Source organism: Pipistrellus kuhlii, unplaced genomic scaffold (genome assembly GCF_014108245.1).
Source record: "Pipistrellus kuhlii isolate mPipKuh1 unplaced genomic scaffold, mPipKuh1.p scaffold_m20_p_2, whole genome shotgun sequence".
Lineage (NCBI taxonomy): Eukaryota > Metazoa > Chordata > Mammalia > Chiroptera > Vespertilionidae > Pipistrellus > Pipistrellus kuhlii.
In genome coordinates, this window is record NW_023425515.1 from 49405183 (window position 1) to 49426985 (window position 21803).

Here is a 21803-nt window from a genome sequence, read left to right on the forward strand (position 1 = left end):
GCAGGTTCAATTCCTGGTCAGGGCACATATCTAGGTTGTGGGTTTAATCTCCAATTGGGGCACAAATGGAAGGCAACTGATCGATGCTTCTCCCTCACATCGATGTTTCTCTTTCTCTCATTTCCTCTCTCTTTAAATCAATAAACATATCCTGGGGTGAGCATAACACAAACAAGCATCCTATCTTACCCTTTTCTATCTTCACTACTCATCATGCATCTCATAGGCAAAATGCTCTCCTTTCAACAGGCACCAAAACACTGCAGCCCAGCATCTTGTCAGCAGCGAGGCTTGGAAGTGGATCTTCCCCTTATCTTCTAACGGAGGTAGTGCCAAGTTAACCTGTTAACCGGGGAGTTCCCTTTTTAATTATGCAACGTACAACGGGCGCATACTCTTTCACTAGGACGTGTCAGTACGTCACACCCAGTGGACGTAATTTTATATATATATTTTTTTATTTATACTTAATTAAAATAAATGAAATATATATTTTTTCGTTTATTTATATATAAAGCACAAAGGAAAATACAAAATTACAAACAAATAGAAAAGAATACCAACAAAAAAATGGAAACATCAAATTAAAAAATTATAAATTTTACAAACAATTATAAAGATTACAAAAAATATATACCGTCCTTCTCAGGGCGCAACATATATTTCAAGGACCTATTCATACGTCCTACCCGTTCCCGATATTGTTTACGTTTGACGTATTTATACGTCCCGCTCGGTTAACAGGTTTTAAAGAATAAGTATTGATTCAAGGGTTCCTTGGTAAGTTTCTTAATGCTAGGAATGTATTTTCCATGTAAAGTGGAGTTAGATTCCCAGGAGAAAGAAAAGAAATTCAGTTGGGCACATAATATCCTTAAAATACACCAGGGTACTACTGGCATAACCCATCATGGTCAGTCAACCAATTTTATCAATAGGTGATACCGGAAAATGCCTTTCAGTTTTCATCCTGGAGCACCAGGCACACATATCTCCTCCATGTGCTGGTCTTACGAGGGCAGAAGGGGTTGGACTTGGGCACTGGTAGAGCAGCCTTTGGTGGGAAGCAGCAGGAAGGAAAGGAGGAAACTACTTGGTACTGTGATGGGTTAACCCACCCAGTTCCACCTGCTGGATGGACAACTGAGGTTTCCGAATCAGGGAACAAACAGTAGTTGCCTTTGTTAAGGTAATCTGCAAGTCCAAACAAGGAGTGTCTACTGAGTAGTCCCCTATTCAGATGCTCCTGTATGAACCTTTGGTCTGCTAATTGAGACTGTTACCAAAAATAATTACCGCAGAGCTGATACCTCCCGACACAAGTAGTTTGGGTGCTGAGATTCTCTCTGGGAACCTAATTGCCTGCTTTATCACTTCTGCACTTGCAGTTATCACCCAGTCATCCTACACATCTCTACTTGCTAGAGAGCATCTTCCTTTCTCCGTCTAACGTGCTTCAGCACCGTTCCCTAGTGATAATAAACGGTATAATTTCAGAACTTCACAATTTTTAAGTAAGCTTTCTTTTTCTACAGTCTAACCTTTGTGTGCTTAAGATGTACCCAGACCTAGGAATTCTAAGAGCAGTTGTTTTTCCATAGGATGCTCTCTCTTCTACAGATTTCTTTCCTTTGCTTCTAAATCCACACGAGCCCTCCTCACTCAAGTTATGGTCTAAACGTCAATGTATTTCCTCTCAGATACAGGCTGGAAGCTGAAGGTCTAGTCACTCAGGCTAGAGAGCAACATAAATACATAATGAGCATTACCTGTCAGTATACTGGTATTATCTATTTATCACAGTAAGAATGAAAACATAGAAACACCTTGTTTCTGGACCAAAAAGCAAAGTCAATCCTAGAAGTTGCCAGCATAGGTTACAAGATAGGATTTGACAGGTCCTCCAGCTTGTAAGAACGAATCAGTCAGGTTCCAGAAACTATGAACATCCCCCCCCGCCTCCACATACACACACACTAGGGGTCTGAGACCTAAAGCAAGGAAGGACTTTCTCCCTGACCCTCGCCACCTATTGCTCCAGGGCATGGAGAGCAGCTAAAGGCAGAGCCAGGGCTGTGAGTCAGGCCTGGGAGAGCCAGGCCTGGTGCTTAGACTTGAACACAAATTAGATGATGAAGACAGGAAGCAGATCAGGAGCCACAGGCTGCCCCAACATCTGTTCATTTATTTCTGAGATAAAAACCAGGAGAGTGCCTGCAGACACAAAGCTCTGAAGCCTTTCACTATCCCTGGGAAGGAAAGCTTTTAACTTTCTTCCCATTGAGAAGGCCCCAGATGCAGCTGCCAGCATCCATACCGCTGCGGGGAGCAACCTACCACTCCGGGAAATTGATAACACAGTCTCCATCCTGGCCTCTCTCCCACCTCCCTCCTTCCCCTCATTCTACTCAAATTCACAAAGTAATGAGGGGGAGCATGTAATTACAGCAGAGGAATGTGGACAAAAGATGTTTTCAAGTGAAGAAGGCAGACCTAAGTTTTCAGACTGGGACACGCGGATTGCCCAGTCGCCCTGGCCCTGCAGAAGTTCACTCTCATGTGGAATTCTTAAAGCCAAAGCAACAAGCAGTTGGTGAGACAGCATCCCCCAGGAACCAAGACAAGCAGGGCCACCTGCTGCAGGGTCTGGCAATTCAAGAGCTAGGGGGGGATATGTACCCAGAGCAATGTTCTCTCCTAAAAGATGTAACGTTGCCGTGTTGCTGTTTTTCCTGTTTTCCACATTCTATGTTTGGCTGTCAGTGGGAGGCAGTGGGCGAGAGAGGGAGAGGCAGTGTTTTGGAGAGACAAGGCAGCTGGCTTGAAAACACTGCTGAAAACCTTGGGACTTGTCGATTTATTTTTTTCTCTGTTTCTTCCCTGAAGGGGGCAGACAGGAAAAGGTGGGCCTGACCCTGGAAAAGGGGATCAGAGGATGAGGTGAACAAAGCCCACACCTCTGGTTCTGCCCCGGTCAGCATAGTGCTCCCCGAGTCCTTTTATCTTCTTTGAGCCACAGATAGATAGCTCTGTAGGTCTGGGGCTGCCCAAACCTGGATAGCTCTGCATGGAGCCCATTGCCTCTGGCCTAAGAGACAAGGCCACTGACCCTCCTTACTGATGGTGTGTCTGATGGTGTCTTTCCATCTGCAAAGACCTAGGATCCCCTCCTACCTGCCCTGTTCTTACCTTAGCTAACCTCCCTGGCTTTGATTCACATATCTTGTGGGATGGGGTTTAACATTTTGGGCTGGATCATTCTTTAAAAAAAAAAAAATTAAAAAAAAATATATATATTTGATTTTTAACAGAGAGAAAGGGAGAGGGACAGAGAGCCAGAAACATCGATGAGAGAGAAACATTGATCAGCTGCCTCCTGCACACCCCCTACTAGGGATGTGTTCACAACCAAGGTACATGCCATTGACCGGAATTGAACCTAGGACCATTCAGTCCATAGGCCTATGCTCTATCCACTGAGCCAAACCGATTTTGGCTGGATCATTCTTTTGAGGTGGCTGTTGTGGGTTGAGTTCTGTCCTTCCAAAAAGATATTTTGAAGCTTTGACCCCCAACACCTTGGAATCTGACCTCTTTTGAAAAGTGCAGTTGCAGGTGTAATTAGTTAAGATGATATCATACTAGGACTGGGTGGGCTTGGATTCAACATGACAGCGGCCTTATACAAAGTTGGCCATGCGAGGATACACAGAGAGTCATGTAAAGGCCGAGATTAGAGCATAAAAAGGAACACCAGAGACTGCCAGCAAACAACAGAAAGTCCAGAGAGAGGCCTGGAAGGGCCTCTTCCTCAAAGCCCTCAGAAGGAACCAGCTGCTGACATCTAGATCTCAGACTTTCAGGGTCCAGCACTGTGAGACAACACATCCCTGCTGTTTCCAGCCACCCAGGTTGTGGCTCTTTGTCACAGTTGCCTTGGGAAACTTATATGGGGTTGTTCTGGGCACTGTATAGAGGATGTTCAGCAGCATTCTGGGCCTCTACCGACAGGATGTCAATCCCTTCCCCAGATGTAATACCATACAGTGGCCCCAGGCATTGCCAAATGGATCCTGGGGGGCAAAACTGCCTTCCACTGTTCTCGACCACAAGACCACAGAGGAAGCCCCAGTGAAGGAGGCCATTCAACTTCCTCAACGTACCGTGTGTTAGGGAATCACCTAATCTGTGGTTCTCATGGGACAGGACTAGAGGGTAAAGAAGCTTGAGGGGAAAAAGTGATGCCCAGCCCCTGCCCCAGGATAAACCAAACTATGGTTCTGATTCTACTAATCAACTGATCGATGGATTAAAAACAAACAAACAAACAAACAAACAAACAAACAAACTAATAATGATGGCTGCTGGTTTTGGATCCACTTACAAATATTACAACATGTGGTAGGTATGCCATTTATCATGTTACAGGTAAGAAAACTGAGGCTTGGAAAGGCAAAAGGACTTGAGTGTGCTGACATAGCTGGTGAGTGGCAGGTGCCAATCTGGAATTCACATTTATTTGACCCCAAGCAAAACATGCTTTGAATTCTGCTGTGTGGAATGAAAATTTGCTAATAAATATTAATGGCTTATATGTAATCATCTCTGAGTGGTATTAGGGATGATTTTTCTAAATGCTTTCTAGAGGTTCTATGATAAACGTGTGTTAATTTTATAATCAGAAAAAAAAATGGAAAAAGCATTTAAAGTATAAAAAGTACATTCAGGTAAAAAAAATAAACAAGGATTTTTATATTTATATGTATTTGCCTATTTTTATATGGGTAAGAAGAAAGACACACAAGATAACTGACTATCTTGAGAGAGAGAGAGATTGGGAAGTGGGAGTGCAAGGGTAATTAGCATTTTTATTTACGTGTCTTTGCAATGCTTCACTTGTTAATACAACTAACAGGAATCTTTCAAAATTTGAGAAACACCAAAGAAAGTCCTTTTAAAGAAAAATAATCCACTTTATTTTTCAGTTGAGTGCATTTAGAAATACAAATAAGTTTAATTACAAATGTATCTAGCTTAAAGATGGCTGCATTTCCTGCTTTTGGGCACTGGAAGACACTAATGTTTGACCAATCACAGTGAAATACACAATCACAAAATATGTAATAATCCTCTGTTGCCCCAGTCAGAGATTTCACCTTTCTCAGTTTGAACGTTATGACACTGCTCGGCATAGCTTAGAAAAAATATGATCTTGGTATGACATATATATGCAAAATAATTCCAGTTAAAAATAATCACCTAAGAAACCCTAAAAATTGTTCTCCCTGGGCACAATGCCAACATCAACTACCATGACCCCGAGTTGTTTTGTGCAGCAGTCAGAAGTAAAGGACGTGTCATATTTGAAAACCTGGACAAGCATGTTGTATGGTGAACACCCAGGAGCCTTTGTTTGGAAAGGGCTGTATGGTTTGCTTTAAAGACTCCCCCATCAGCATCACATAAACATGAGAGCCTAACGCCCACAGCAGGGAGCTGACAGCAGAGAGACAGGCAGGGGCCAGTCCTTGGGTACCTCTGTGTATGACACTGGCAGGCTGCAGTGGACTGATACGGTTAGTGCCCTTTAAATACAAATCAGCAAAATAAAGGTGGAGTGATGTATACATGAAAGGAATAATAGGCAATATCTAGTTCTAGAAGAATTGGCCTCCCTCTTTCACTCTCACTGGTCCACTCTAGGACTGAGTTACAGTGGCTTTAGAAAGCCTACCTCACTTACATATCATCTTCAATAAACCATTAAATCTATTATTATCACCTGGCCACCATGTCTCAGTGATTGAGCATTGACCTGTGAACCAGGAGATCATTGCTCAATTCTGGTGGGGGCACATGTCTGGCTCCATCCCCAGTGGGGGGCATGCAGGAGGCAATCTATCAATGATTCTCATCATTGATGTTTCTATCTCTCTCTCTCTCCCTCTTCCTTCCTCTCTAAAATCAATAAAAAAAATTTTTTTTTAAATCTACCACCACCATCCTCCTCCTCATCATCATCATAGAAATATGGCTCTTATACATTATCATCATCATCATCATTATCATAGAAATATGGCTTTTAGCCACAGGGCTGCTCCAGGGCCTGCAGGGAGTGACACATGTGGGGGGCGGTATCCCTGAGCAGGTCCCCCTGAAGGTGGGCCAGCCCTGGAAGGACACTGCAGTGTTGAAGAGAAAAGGAAAACCTTTGCCTCTGCAGTGGCCTGGAGCTGTCTCTACACCTGACTGGAATTAGTGAACATTGCCATGTACACTAAGGCATAAAAAAAAAAAAGAGAGAGAGAGAGATAAGAGCCCTAACTGGTTTGGCTCAGTGGATAGAGCGTCAGCCTGCAGACTCAAGGATCCCAGGTTTGATTCTGATCAAGAGCATGTACCTTGGTTGCGGGCACATACCCAGTAGGGGGTGTACAGGAGGCAGCTGATCGATGTTTCTCTCTCATCAATATTTCTAACTCTCTATACCTTTCCCTTCCTCTCTGTACAAAAATCAATAAAATACATTTTTAAAAAGATAAGAAAGAAAGAAAAAGAAAAAGTAAAGGGTGACTTATGTCCAGATCACTTTGTATACAAGGTATGGGAAATTTAAATTGTATTTTAGAAAGTTTGCCATCAATAAAAATGAAATTTTGAAAAATTTCAGCATGAAGTGCTTAGGGTTAAGTCTTGGTTTTGGATGAAATTAAATTACGTCAAACAGTTCATTTTCCAAGGACTACAAGGGAGGGAGGCGCGACAGTAGTACAAAGTGGTGACATAATGTCAAGGGTACACCAGGCCACGGAAAGTGCAAGTAAGACAGATAAGCCTGACGAAGTTTTCAGGAGGCACATCTTTGAGCCAACTTTAAAGACTAAAATGGAAAGGGAGAGGGCAGGAATCTGCTAAGCAAAAGAATGGCGTGGGCAAAGATCTGGGATGGGAAGTCAGGAAGATGTGATGTTGCCTTGGCAGGAACTGAGAGAAGTACAGTTCTGAGGGTTTCTCCTTCAAGCCGGGGTTGGTGATGGACAGCTTGTTGGGGGCGTGCACTAGAAGTGGTTACTGGCTCTTCAGGAAGAAAAGCCCAGTTTGGGCATCAGAGAGCCCAGCTCTGGCCCTCACGGTGGGCTGAGCCCCACACAATGGCCGTGTGGTGGGGAAGGAGGTGTGTGACAGAGACAGGAGGGACAGAGGAGGGAGATGTGAGCTAAGAACAAGGCCCAACTGCACACTCTCTCAGGCAGGGTGGGTTTCAGAAATTTACTTTAGGGCAGAAGAGACACCAGATATCCACCAAGGACTGCTCACCACAGACCACTTGTACAGAGAGGAAGGGAGAGATATAGAGAGTTAGAAATAAAGAGGAAACCACACTATGTTCCTCCCGTTTCCTTTCCTTAGGAGACTGAGTGGAGAGGCTCGCCCACTGGAGCATTTCCTCGGGGCAGAGATGCTGCGTGAGATCAAAGTCTTCCCATGTTGGCCCTCCAGGGAAAGGGCAGAATTCCAATAGCTGGAAATTGGACCAGGATATAGGAAAGAGCCATGAGGCTCAGGCTCACACCCCATCATTCACCTTGTTATCTGGAACTCTTGAATGTTACTAACTTTTAGAGGCCAAGAGTTATCTTCCATGACCACAGACTGTACCCATAGCCCCCGATCATGAAAGCCTCAGCAAGAACCCTGAGGAATTCAGCACAAACTCAACCTCCACACTACAAAGGGAAAACTAAGCAAGGGGGTTAGTGGATGGTGACACAATGACTGGAAGCACGCTGGCTAAGAAATGGTCTGACAGGGCATGAAGAGTTCAGTTAAACTGAGAGACTGGTCAGCACATTCTCTCTCTTGGGAAGTACCCTGTATGGTGCAATGTCATCAATCTTTTCTAAAATCTTCAGTTCCTCTTTTCTGACCGTGTTCCAGACATGATCTCATCCACTGTTACTATATGCCCTGAATAATAATGATGACAATTTACATTTGCTCCGTGCTATAGACTTAAAAGTGCTTTTAAGTGCATTGTCTTTTGGATGCCTACCTCAACTACAAGGGAGTAAACATTTTCCCCATTTTACAGATGCAGAAAAGAGGTTGGTGAGGTCAGGTGACCTGTGCATTCAGCGGGAGTCGCTCAGGGCTTCCCACCCAGGTGTTCCAGTCCCTGCATCTTCTCACCTCCCACAAGGAAGAGGGCAGGGAGGACCTGTAACTCCAGCTTTGCTGACGAGATTATGGCACTAATTGTAGACGTGGCCTTCATGTGACACATAGGGTAAGGAAAGAGGCAGTCCAGGAGATTACCCTGTGCCAAAGTCCTCTGGGGCCAGATCACCTGGCCGCCTAAAGCCAGGATGGAATCTGATTTCTTGGTGTTAAACTTCAAACCTTTCTAACTTTACAAACTTGTAAAACTCTTACCAGAGTGACAGCTACGACATGTGAGCCAGACCCAAGGTTTGCATCCAGATAACCCTCTCTCCTTCAGCTGTAGTTTTTTTAAGCAAATGAGCCTGACATTCAAGACATGAAAGAGTCCATGATTTAGGCAGAGTCCATGCCTCGTAAAGAAGAAAATGTGTCCATCACATGGACTCAGTTCCCCTTTTAACGTGACTAAATGTCCCTGTCCCTGCCTGTTATTTTCAAATTCTAGGCATGTGATGGACTGAAGTCCACCAGAGACAGTTCAGTCCATACTTGGCTCATTGAGGCTCAGACATATTGTATAAAATAGCCCACAGCCTGAAACACCATAGAGATATGTAATTACAGCTGAGGCTGCCACTACTTGGTGCTGTCGGCTCCTGTAATGTAGTAGGAAGGCTGCACTAGTCGCTATGGAAACCCAGGCTGACTGGGCATTTGCCTTGTGCCTCCTAAGGTGAATAAAGACGTCCATCCTGCTGAATCCTGGGCATCGCTTGGTCCTGCAGGAGGCTGCAAGAGCTCAGCTCCCTCTGCCCTGGACCTCCCTGGCTTTCCAGGTGGAATGAATCAGACGCGGTGGTTTGTTCCTGTCAGAATTTGGCAGGGAGCTTTCCTCCTGTTAAAAATTTATTCCAAACAAAATTGGTCCATGAAAATGCCTCCAGTTGCTCATTGGCAGCGGAAAAAAGGACACATAATCTGCTTGGTGGGTTGTTCTTGTTGGTGATGTGCGCTTGTTTTTCCATTTGTATAACCTACAGCCTGAAGCCCTTCCACTCAGGCTTTTAGGCGTTGGTTTACTCATCACCTGTCCCGGCTGCCTCATCTACCTACAAGTCCTCAGCAGCCTTGCCTTGCAGCCCGGGCACTCCTGGTTGGTGTCATCACCCTGAATGTCACAGCAAGGGGCACTTGCTCAGGAACCCGTAGGGGTCCTGGAACACACTGCCTACCTGAGACCTCACCTGGACCAGAGCTAAGCGCTGCAGCCTGGAACCTGACCAGAGCCCTATTCCAGGGGAAGATGGGACAGACATGAAGAAAAAAGAGGAGGACAAGGAGAGAAGGAAGAAGGTAGGAAGAAGAGGAGAAAAGAGGCTACAAAAGTTACTGTTTTGAAGTGCTCACCACCACCATGTCCAACGGGAGCCAGTTTGAGGGGCCCAGAGGTCTCTTATTAGGGGGGACTGGAAAGGCTTGGGAGGTCACTGTGCTCTCCCATTTTCTGAAGCTTTCTCTTGTTAAAAGATCCTAAATGCTCGGCTTCAACCCAGCCCTGCTTGCAACACGTATTTTGCTTCTTCTTACCCACTTATGATAGCACTTCCTTTTAATAGCCTATAAGTTACTAGAATTGGACAAGAGAGTAAGAATTCTAAATACTAAAGACTTCACAAGCAAAAATAACTAGCATTGTAGATATATCTCTAGTACCATGGATATATCATTAAGTGAAAAAGCTGGTGAATAATAGACATATACATATTGAGAAATATCTGGAAAGCATTGGCAACTGTTATACCAACAGATGAGTGGGTGGATTATTTTTGGGTTTTTTGCTCATCTGCACTTCTATATTGATGTGCATAGTTTTATAATTGAAATTTTGAAAAAGAAAGATAAAATTTCATTTGGGAAAAAATAGAAACGAGAGTTGAATAAGCTCTGCGTTTCCCCATTACTCTGGAATGTATGTGAGCTAGAAGCGTGGGCTCTTGGGTCAGACTGCCTGGGTTCAAATCTTGCTTCCTGCACTTGAATGATCCTCTCTAGGACTGACTTTTCATCTAAAAAGTGAGGATAATATTGAAACCTACACTATAGAGGTATTTTAAGAATTAAAAGAGATATTTCTTATAAAGGTATATACAAAATAAATGGCAGTTATTATTACTTGTTCTTGTTTTCCTTTATAGCACAGGTTTAAAACCTTGCAGATATTTCTCAAAACATTCCTATCCTGTATAAATATTTTCATTGTGGAATCTGCATACATTCCCATGCATCCATCACATGCTCCCTCTTGCTTCAGCTGAGACAGTGCTGGCTCCCATGGCACAGCACACGCCCGTGCCATCCAGCTCCTAATGTGTCACAGAAATGAGAGAAGGAGGGAAGAGATGGGAAGTCGATTTGGCTTCTCTCAATCGGGGCAGGTTGACCTGTGTGGAAACTAATTATTGGAAGACATGGTAATCAATGGTTTGCTTTCAGAATCAATACTGGGCTGACGAGAAAGCTTTTCTCTGCAACAGCTTCTCTGTTTCCTTTCTCAACTGTGCCAAGGCTCTCCCTCCGAAAATAGCTTTATTCTTCCCATCTGCAGGCATTCTCACTGTAAGTACATTGTCATTCTGTGAAGCTAGTGGTCCTGCAGCTGTACCTTCTGAGAAGGCCCGCTGAGTCTGAGTCCTTTAGGAGGGAGAGTGCTCTCACTCGGTGTCCAGGCTCTCTCCCTCCTTCTCCTTTCCCTGGGGCTCCACAGCAGGCCCAGCTCCAGTTCATTTACAGAAATCAGATGGCCTCACACATCTTATCGACAGACTGGTCCTCCATATCAGGTCCCATGGGAAGCCAATCCAACCCTGCCCTGCTGCCCAGGTTTGCTTACCAGATTCCTGTCCCATCCCTAAGAGCCAGTCTTTTCTTCCCTGGTGTCCCAGCAACCCTGGCCCTGATTGGCAGCCCAGTGGCTAGAGCCCTGCTATCTGTTAAGAGCCTTCCCAAGGCAAACTACCCTCCGCTTGGCTCTGTGAATACATCGGTTCTTGGATGCCCAGAGGTAGGTACCCCCAACCACTCTCCTCCGGGTAGGACAAAGCATTACTCTGTTATCTTTGATTGGTTCTGACCACCTCATCCATAATGCTCAACCTGAGGGCCAAGCTTGTCAGTACCTGTAGCTGATCTGTCCCTTTGGCCTTTGACCCATCTCAGACAGGCCCACTCTTTCCAAAATATAAACAGACCACACCAAGCTGTGTCTTGAGAGATGGCAGCAGACTTGATAGCCTAGCCTGCAGGGCAAGATGCTTAGAATTACTCCATCACCATTACCACGGTTACCTCTGCTGCCACAGAGCCCATTCATCAGGTACCTCCAATAAACCAAAATCCTTATTAGGCCTGTTCTATATGTTATTTCTAATCCTCATATCACCCTTCAGCACGGGTGTCACTATCTCCATTTTAGAGTGGACCTGAAGCTCAGGGAAACTAAGTGACTGTCACAAACCTCAGGCCAATAAAAGGAAAGACCAGACTGACTGTAGACTATATGCCCAATAGATGGTAAATCAGAACTGAGGGGAATGTCTCAGATAGGCTGTGGAGCTATCCAGGGAGATGTATTTGGAATTATGAGGTTTAGTTAATGACAATCTGGTCTCAGCAAAAGGTAAAAGGAAAGAGACAAAAATAATGTCCTGGGCTGGCCAAGTGTAGTCCACCATTTTGTGCTAGGAAATGGAAAGAAGACTCAGGCAAGATATCAGCCAAGTTAATGGATAAATAGGCCAAGATCCAGCAGAGAGCAGAGCCAAGTGTCACCATCTGTGGGTCCTTATGTTTCAGATGAGCGAGAGGACAGGGAGAGGAAGGTAAAGAGCAGTCATAGGTTCCTGGGGTCACATGGATCTTTTGGATTAAAAAGCTGTCATAAAGGTTCATGAAGGCGACCCCTGAGTACTCCAAGGGAAGTCTCCAACAGAAGAGGGGGAGGGGTGTCACTCAGTGGCCCTGTGGCCATAGTGCTAACATGTAGCTGTTTGAGGGATTACCCAGATCCACACTTAGAAAGATCCACGCTAATTCTGGCCTGATCCTAGAGACATCCAAAGTTCTCGTGAGTCAAGGGACTCTATGGCAAGGTGGTTGAGAGCCTGGGCTTTGGAGCCAGACTACTGGGTTAGAATCCCAGCTCTGCACTTACTTGTTCTGCCAAATCAAGTTAGCTCTCCAACCTTTTTGCCTCAGATTCCTTATCTGTATGTGCGAATTAGAAATATGTAACTCATGGGCTGTTATGAGAATTGAGTTAACATAAGAATAGAAAGTACTCGGTAAGTGTTATTGCTACTAATGTGTTATCATTATTGCTGTTATTAGGGTCTCCTCTGCAGGGAGAAGGAAAAGAACCTATCAATGAATGTCACCTACTGAATAAATAGCATGACTAAATGAGTTGTCTTGGACTCAAAATCAATATACTGAATATAAAGTCAACATGCTCCTTTTGTCTAATTTACTTTTTTGTTTTGTTATTGCCTTTAAGATTCCTTTTTAAAATGCCAATCTTATTCACCTTAACAAAGGAGGATTTCTGAAAGGGAAGAAGAACTTTACAATACTTCAGCTACCAGAGGGAGAGGTTTAACCCTTCCCCCTGAAAGTCAGGCTCAGTGTGATGGTAACTATCCCAGCTAGAAAAGACATGGGACCTTAATGGGGTTGGGGAAGTGGACAGAGTAAAGAATACCGTGGTCTTTTGTCTAAATTGGTTTCTGGTGGCTTAATCTGAAATAATTATTTAGTTTTTAAAATTAAAAAATACAGAAGAGTCAAAGAACTCACTCAAATTTTGACTCTAAGATGCCTCTTCCCAAAGGCCAGATCCTGGGCTGGCGCTGTCTAAGCTAACTCTCGTGCAGTGCAGTCTCTAGTTCTATCAGGATGGCTCTCAGTTAGGTCCCAGGTTATATAATTCTGGGGCCAGTGCTTTCAGGAATATCCATCTCTCCTCCATTTATCGTTTTCAGAGCTGGAAGGGACTGTAGAGATCATATGGCCTGAAATATGCCTAACAAAGGAATCCTCTCTGCACCATCATTCCTTTATTTTTCAAATGCCAATCACTTGTGGGCTCATCATACTAGACACTGGGACAAAAAGAATAACAAAAATAAATTCTGGCTCTAAGAAAGGTAACAGTCCAGCTGAGTAGTGAGGCTAGCATACAATTGATGATACCATGTGATAATTACTATCCTGATAGGGATGTAACCTAGAAAATTGGCAATCAATCCAAACCATGGAAGTCACTGAAGGCTTCCTGGAAGAGGTGATAATTGAGATGAATGTTTAAAAATGAATAGAGCCTTAGGCAGTTTGGTTCAGTGGATAGATTGTCGGCCTGTGGACTAAAGGGTCCTGGGTTCAATTCCAGTCAAGGGCACATACCTGGGTTGTGGGCTCAATTCTTAGTGGGTAGCATACAGGAGGCAGCCAATCAATGATTCTCTTTCATCATTGAAGTTTCTATCTTTCTCTCCCTTTCTCTCTGAAATTAATAAAAAATATTTTTAAAAATAAAAATGAATAGAAGTTGGTTAGGAGTGGACACAGTTAAACAGGTGGGAAGGATTAAAGAGGAGCTAGCACTGATACTTGAGAGCATGGCATGCTCAGGTCAACTCTGGGACAGCACGTCTGTAGGGGGTAAGGGGAGCATAGGAGAAGTAAAAAGAAAAACCGGAGAAGGTAGTCACCAGATCATTAAAGGTATGTAATATCAAGAGTTTGAACTTAATCTGGGTAAGAAGCCATCTATGGGATGGACTTAAGGAGACCATTATTAGAGTCAGGGAAAACCAAAAGCTATGGCGATAATCCAAGCAAGGGGAAAATCAGAGTCTGATCTCTAAGGCTGTGATAATGGAGATAGAGGCAAAGGAACATATTAGAAGGTAGAATCTGTAGGACTCATGTGGGTGAAAGCAAGAGGGGAATCAAGAATAACTCCCAAGTTTCTGGCTCGAGCAACTGAGTAGTTGGTGTTCTTCACTGGAATACAGAATACAAGAAGAACACACTGGAAAGAGGTGGAAGAAAATAAAATAAATTTGGACACACTGGGTTTGAGAACCCTCTGAGAAATCTAAGTGGAGGTATCCAGAAATCCAAGGGGTTTATGAACAGGGAACTCATGGGTAAGATCAGAGACGACACACAGATATGGGAGCCATCAGCCTGGGAAAGAATATAAAATCATGCAGGCAGTGTAAAGTGAGAGGAGAAGATTGGAGGAACAAATTTTGGGAGAAAGGGAGAAGAGTCTCAGAAGGACCACACAGAAAGACATAGGAAATTAAGAGCATGATATCATGAAAGTCTTGGTAGAAGAGAACTTAAAAAAAAAAAAAAAAAAAAAAAAAAAGAGCTGGTCAACAGGGTCAACTGCTTCAGGAAGACCAATTAATATCTGAAAAGTGTCCTTTGGATTTAGCAACACAAGCAATCAGGTGGAGACGTGGATAAGATTAACCTTGGTTAGCCAGAGGAAACAGAAGGCAAGTGGCAGGGGTTAAGGGCATCCAGGAGGTAAGGAAGTAGAGGTCTTGAGAATTTTGGCTATGAAGGGAGGGAGATACAGGAAAGTGGGACCCCAAAAAGTTAGTCTTGGTTTCTTTTTTCTTTCTCTGTTTTTAAGATGGAAAAGACTTGCGAAGTTTATATTCTAAGGAAAAAAGAGTTGCCTCTACTGGAGAAACCTGTGATAAGAATCACAATACATGGCTACACAGTTCAAAAAGCAATTGTGGGTTAGAAGTGATACCTAAAATAAGCTAAAAATTGGCTCACGATATACCTTCCAAACATTTCTCCTCTACAGGCAGCCTTCAACTCTCAAACCCACTCCTCTGCCTACAATTTTAAAAATTTATTTATTCAGAACTAAACATATCTAGTTGCTCAACTTCACTATCTTGGCAACTTTCCAATAATCACAGGATGGTTTGTCAAGATCCTTTTGAAAACATATTTTCTAGAATTAGGCACAATATTCTACATGTGATCTAAATAGCCAGTATATAGAGAAATTCTTATCCTTCTGGTTTACAGGTTACATTTTACTTTATCTTACTACTCAAAAGCCTTTAATATTCCCTTTTGCTCTGAGAGTGATATCTAAACCCTTTCATTGAAGTGTCAAGGTTCTTGAGAGACAACCTACACTCAGGCTTTGCTGCAATGACTCGCTCTTTACCATGTAGAACCTTTTGCCCTTAGCAGCTTATTTATAGTGTTACAAAATTTATAGGAGATGCTAGGAAAATTTGAGAACTCTCATCACCTACCATGTTTTTCCTTGAGCCAGAACTGAAACCACATTCTCATCTTCCATATCCTCCATCTGACGGAGCAGACTACGGTCCTCTCCAGTAACCACCAGGGATTCTGTTTTGCTCTCCTTTCATCTCTATTATTTCTCCATATTGTTCAATACCCTCAGGTCTGTAGCTTTCACATGGATGTGAGCCTTTATGATGTACCTTCACCCTCCTATTAGAGTCCTTCAAACAAAACATACTCTTCTATTACCACTTTCTACTCATGAGCTCTATATCCTTAAGTCTTGGGAATATTTATTATACTTATCTTCTTGTGTTAAAATATCTTACTTGTTACACATGCCTTTTGTTGACATAAAAGAGGCTATAAATATTGTTTGCAATCTATATTCTTGGCATTTCATTTAAACCCAGGGTGATGATCTAAGGCACATGTGTCAAACACAAGGCCCGCGGGCCAAATCCGTCCCGCCAGGCCTTGCAATGTGGCCCGCACCACGCTGTCATCACTGCACTCCGCTGCGTTTCCATCACAATGACAGTTTATGACTGTTCAGTAAACCATTCGGCCTGCGATTTAGGCTGGATTTTAGATTTTGGCCCCTTCTCTGATTGAGTTCGACACCCCTAATCTAAGGCAATGGTAGGCAAACTGAGGCTCTCGAGCCACATGCAGCTCTTTGGCCTTTTGAGTGTGGCTCTTTCACAAAATACCACTTCTATTTTGAAGAAGTGGCATTAGAAGTGCAAGTTTAAAAACTTTGGCTCTCAAAAGAAATTTCAATCGTACTGTTTGGTATTTGGCTCTATTGACTAATGAGTTTGCTGACCACAGATCTAAGAGAATTGACACAAAGTGCTTTTTAAGTCATCTAGTGCCTCACACAGCTGGTTGTGGCTTTACTGGGATAATTTCCTCATTCCACTTCAAAATTCCCTAAATCCTCCTAGATAGGTCAACAGGTTTTCTGCCAAATCAGATCCTCCCCGATCTTTACAGGATGCACTCTGTCCCTTATCAGAAGTTCATTGTCCTAGTTCTGTAGGACACAGTCCAGAAAAAAACATTTTAAAACGCCATCAGTATCGGCAGCCACTTGTTCTCAAAGCCTCCCTTCTTTCGATAATCATTGCCATCACACGAAACAAGACATAAAAACACCACCTGTGCTTTCAGATCTTTCTGTTGGCTACCCAGAACTTCAAAGTCATAAGGAATGCAGTCCCAAATAATTCCTGAGTGTGCCGTTCATTTCACACACTAGATTTGAGAATCTTCTGAGAAGCAGCCAATTCATGGTCGTGGTACAAGGTGCTCGGCAAGCTCTCTATAATATCTTGGATATTGGCTCTGACTCCTTCTCAATTTTCCACATCAAAACCATGGTTCGGAGTTACCAAGACGGGAAACAATGTCTGCCTGTGTCCGCAGAGGGGCTGTCCGAAAGCCATCTGCGGGAACAGTGCTGCACAAGATCCAAAGGCGAAGACTGCCCTTCGTTTTTCTGCTGTTTCACATACCTCCACTTGCCCACTTGATGACATTAATTTCTCTGCATATTCCTGGCTTCCTTCCTCACTATATTTTTTTATCCTGCTTTGAGAGACTTTCATCCCCTCAAAGAAGCTGGAGTGTGAAAAAGCATCTATTTAGGCTCTTTTCCTTCTGCTTGCATTTGCAGCTGCTATAATTGGTCTCGGGCATGAAAAGGAAGACGTAACTTATTCCAAAGGTCACCACACCACCTCCGAGGCAGGTGTATGCACTGGATTGCCAAATGTTTTCCTTCCATTTTTGCCTATTTTGACCCCAAGAGTCAGAATGAAAAATTTTTTTTATGTGTGTTCTTGTCAAGTTTGAGGAAAAAAGCTAGGTTCAGATAGAGAAATAACTAACTAGAGGTTATTGAATGAAGTACTTATTCGTGACTATGTTTTTATATTTCTTAAACATCTTTTCTTTAAATGGCCTGTTTTATTCCAAAAAAAAAATGTTACACTAATGCTACTTAATATGCTTAGCTGCTTAATTAGGATTTGAGACATTGGATAATATATATTTGAATGTAAAAGCTTGATAATTTTTGACTAAGCTGGCTTACAGAAAGTCTGGCATTTCAGATAATGAGGTGATAAATCAGACCACTAATAGAGAATGCCTAGCGGCTCTCTCATCCACAGGCCCTTGAGTGCTTTCCCTCTAAGTAACAGCAAATATCTTGGGGAAAAGGAACTGTATGGTATCCCATTCTACCTCCTGGGCAGATATGAGCACATCTCTTCCCTGACAGCTATGCTACTGTAGGCAGCAACTTCATCTTATACTTGTTTGTACTCCTGATGATGCCTAACATGCCAAAAATGTATACAGCAATATAGTAATATAGTAAGTTACCTTTTACCCATATCATTTGATGAGTTTATGGACAACTTGAGTCAAGTATCTAGCAGAACCAAGAGGGGTTCCCACTGGTGCCAAGATCTTCTATTCGAGCACAGAAAACCTCAGTAACTTGGATGAAGAAAGACCTAGAGACAGACCTTGGGTGCATCCCCTGGCCTGGACCCTCACCACCTGCCAGTCAGGAGCTTCCTCAGTCAGCTTATTGTGACTGGTCCTCTCTTCCTGCCCCTCAGCTTCTTGTAGGCTATTCAGAGAGTGCCCTCTACAGGATGAACTGAGGACTCGTAAGTACTTAATTCATTTCCTTCAAATGACAGGTGTTCAAGAGCTAATAAGCACAAAATTTAAGTTAAAGTTTAACGAGAGATAATGGATTGCTATATTTATTCTCCACAGCTACCATTTATATTTATTTTAATAACTGCCTTAAATGTCTTTACCCCAAAGGATAACCAATGGTGAGAATCACAGGTGCATCTTGCCCCATCTGTCTCAGAGTGGAGACGGATGTGTTCCATGGCTCTCTGCTATACCTCGCCCTCCCCCTGCATAGCATCTCTGCCCGAGTTTTGGTCCTTCTTGCAGAGGGAAATTTCCAGGAACAGAAACACATGCCTACAGCTCTTCCTGCTTTGATTCAAGTCCATTTTTTAAAACCTGAAAACAGAGAATGGGAGCTCAGCATTCCTTTCTCATGTCAGCCTGGGATCAAATAATCATAGAATCATAAAACAGAAAGCGGTTCCTTCACTAAACCATGATCCTCCACAGGACCACTGAGGAGTGATGCCCCAGCCTCCTACTCCACACCGCGTGACACCCGTCCTGACCATATCTCAGACCAGCACTCCAAAAACAACAAGAAACAAGCTTCTCCACTGTCACTTAGTGTCACTGATCTCTGACTAACTCAAGAATTATCCAATTCCTAGTTAGATCCACGCCTCTCCTCCAGAGGCGCTCACCCGACTGAGAACAGAAGTCAGAGAGAAAGAGAGCACCCTTTCCTGCCTGGATCTCCCCCTTCCTCACCACCTGAGCATGACGATCACATGCCCAGAACAAGGCAGGGCGGAGGCAGGCAGCTACCAATGGTCATCTGCCTTTGCCGTGGTCATAATTGGTCTTCCCAAGTGGACTGCCAATTTCAAGATGCTGGACAGCCCCACTGCTCCCTCCCTCCCACTGAGTGGGAACAACACAGGATGGATTTATAGACTCCAGGACTCACCCATCTCTAGAGTCCTACAAACATCACAGTGCAGCCACCTCATGGCCCCTGGCTTAGGTTTTCCACAGCTGCTACTCCTCTTCCCAGAGCAAACATTCCTCCTAAAAGCAGAGCCTTGGGGAAGGTAGAACCCTTTCTGCTTTCTCACTGTCTTATCAGAACCAGAGGCAGAGAGAAGTGGGTTATACCAAGAGATTACTTGTTGTAATGCACCTCGAACGGAATGGCCACAGCAGCCCCCTCTCCCATTCTTGCTTTTTGCTCTGCATTTTTATGAGCAAATGGGTACTCGGGAACGAGTTTATACCCAGTTCCTATACCTCAAAAAGAGGGACAGCATGGAGTTAGGTAAGAACATGACTGTGGAGTCAGACAGACCTGGGTTTGAATCCCAGTAGAACCCCTACCAAGCCAGATGACCTGAGCACGCTGAGAACTTCCTGAGTCTTAGTGTCTCTTCCATAAACAAGGCCAATACCATCTGTCAGTCAGGACTGGTGGGATATAAAATACATAATGGAAACAAAAACTTTAAAAAGTGTGTCCATTCTTTCTCTAGCATGAATGTAAGTTAATGAGTGTCTAGTACTACGTGAAAGGCATTGTCTATGTGAAAGGCATATCAGGCACCAGTGAGAAGGCAAAGGGGCAATTGGGAGAAATGGGGTTAACGTAGGGGTGGCTGCTAGACATGCTTGGTGGTAAAAAAGCATAAATGATAGCTTCTTTATGATCCTGTATGTAACCAAGGTTGTCATTACCCCTGAGGCTGCAGCAGGAAGGGAGCAGAAGGGATGGGCGGAGTCATGGCTGGGGTGGCTCTGAGGACGTCCTCCCTAAGTGAAGAGAGGCCAACACACAAGACAGCCAAAAGCTAAGAGCCTCAAAGCTCTGGAATGGCTCCATTCCAAAGGATTAGCCCAGGTTCCACACCCCATTCTCAGCAGACAGCGAGTCCCAATGGCCTTCTCCCATCCTTTGCCCCTAGCAGATGGAGAGACACCCAGAATGCCTTGGCCACCCAGATATTTTGGATCTGTGCTACATCTTGTCCACAAAGGCACACTGGCCCCGTGTCTATACTACACTGGCATAGTCCAGCTAGTTCTGCAGAAGGTCCTTGTGTAACTACGAGGCTTCTTTTTGTGGTGGAGGTGGCCAGTGGAGGTGATAAAATATATATAATACAAAGCTTGTCAAGTACAGTGGCATTAAGTAGATTCACATTGTTGTGCAACCATCACTACCATCTAGCCGCAGAAGTCTTTATTTTGCAAAACTGAAAGTCTGTGCCTATTAAATAATAACTCCCCATTCCTTTCCCGTCAGTTCTCTCGCATTCTTTGCCCCATGACAGACTAGAAAGGCATCTAGAAGGCAACTGGCATCCTACCTTCTGTCTCAATGAGCTTGACTATTCAATAAATTTGACTATTTCACATTACTGGACACATACAATATTTGTCCTTCTGTGACTGACTTATTCAACATAGCATATTATTCTCAAGTTCATCCATGTTGTAGGATCCTTCTTTAAGGCTGAATAATATTCCATTATATATATCACATTTGGTTTATCCATTCATCCATCAATGGACACTAGAATACTGTTGGCTACTGTGAATAACACTACTATGAAAATGGGTATACAAATGCTTTTCACTTCCCACCTTTTATTTTTATTTAAAAAAATATATATTTTATTAATTCTTTACAGAGAGGAAGGGAGAGGAATAGAGAGTTAGAAACATCTATGAGAGAGAAACTGCCTCCTGCACACTCCCTACTGGGCATGTGCCCGCAACCAAGGTGCATGTCCTTGACTGGAATCGAACCTGGGATCCTTGAGTCTGCAGGCCGACAGTCTATCCACTGAGCCAAACTGGTTCGAGCATCACCTCCCACCTTTTAATTCTTTTGGGTATATACCCAGAAGTGGGATTATTGAATCACATAATAATTCTATGTTTATTTCAGTTTCACAGTGGCTGCACCATTTTACATTCCCACCAGCAGTGCACAACTTTATTCCACAGGTTTGGTCTCATCTACCTTCATGCACCAGGTTTAGGTCGCTATTGATATGATCTTTCTGGCTCCTGCCGGGCCTCCCACTTTTCAGCATACACTTGCAGCTCCCCTCAAGATGGGTATGCTCCCACTGCTTTCCTGTCCTCCAGCAGATTCCTTCGGTTCTTGGCCCTCTCCTTTTGCACCACAGGCTATATCTGTTTGGGGCTGGTGGCCTCCCTGGGTAAGGGATGGGGCTTTGCACAATGCCCAGCATGATGCCCACACTCAGGAGTGGCCACATAGTGGGATCGGCACCAGCCCTGGGCCAGCTGTGATGTGGAAACCCAGTTTTGTGATCCGAGCACCCATCCCTCTGTCCCAGACTGAGTCCCTTCCCAGCTGCCCCTTCCCTCCCTGATTCTGAAAAGTCTTATTTTCCCCCCGCAACCGATCACACCTGACCACGCATTTCATTTGGAAGATGGAGATTGTGAAGATCCACTTGGAATTTTCCCGGAAGAGAACTACAAGGGAGTTAAAATAAAATCTCGGGGGTGGAGCCTCAGAACAAAAACCCTCTTATATCACTCCACCATTGAGACAAGCGGTTAAGGTCTCTCATACAGCCTCTCTGGGCAAATTA

The 21803-nt window shown here is 43.8% G+C and overlaps 1 protein-coding gene across 27 annotated transcripts in view; it reads right to left on the minus strand.

The window, feature by feature from the left end:
- The window catches only part of KALRN (kalirin RhoGEF kinase), a 640493-nt gene that overhangs the window by 307779 nt on the left and 310911 nt on the right, over positions 1–21803 (minus strand). The gene's annotated exons all lie outside the window — the stretch shown is intronic.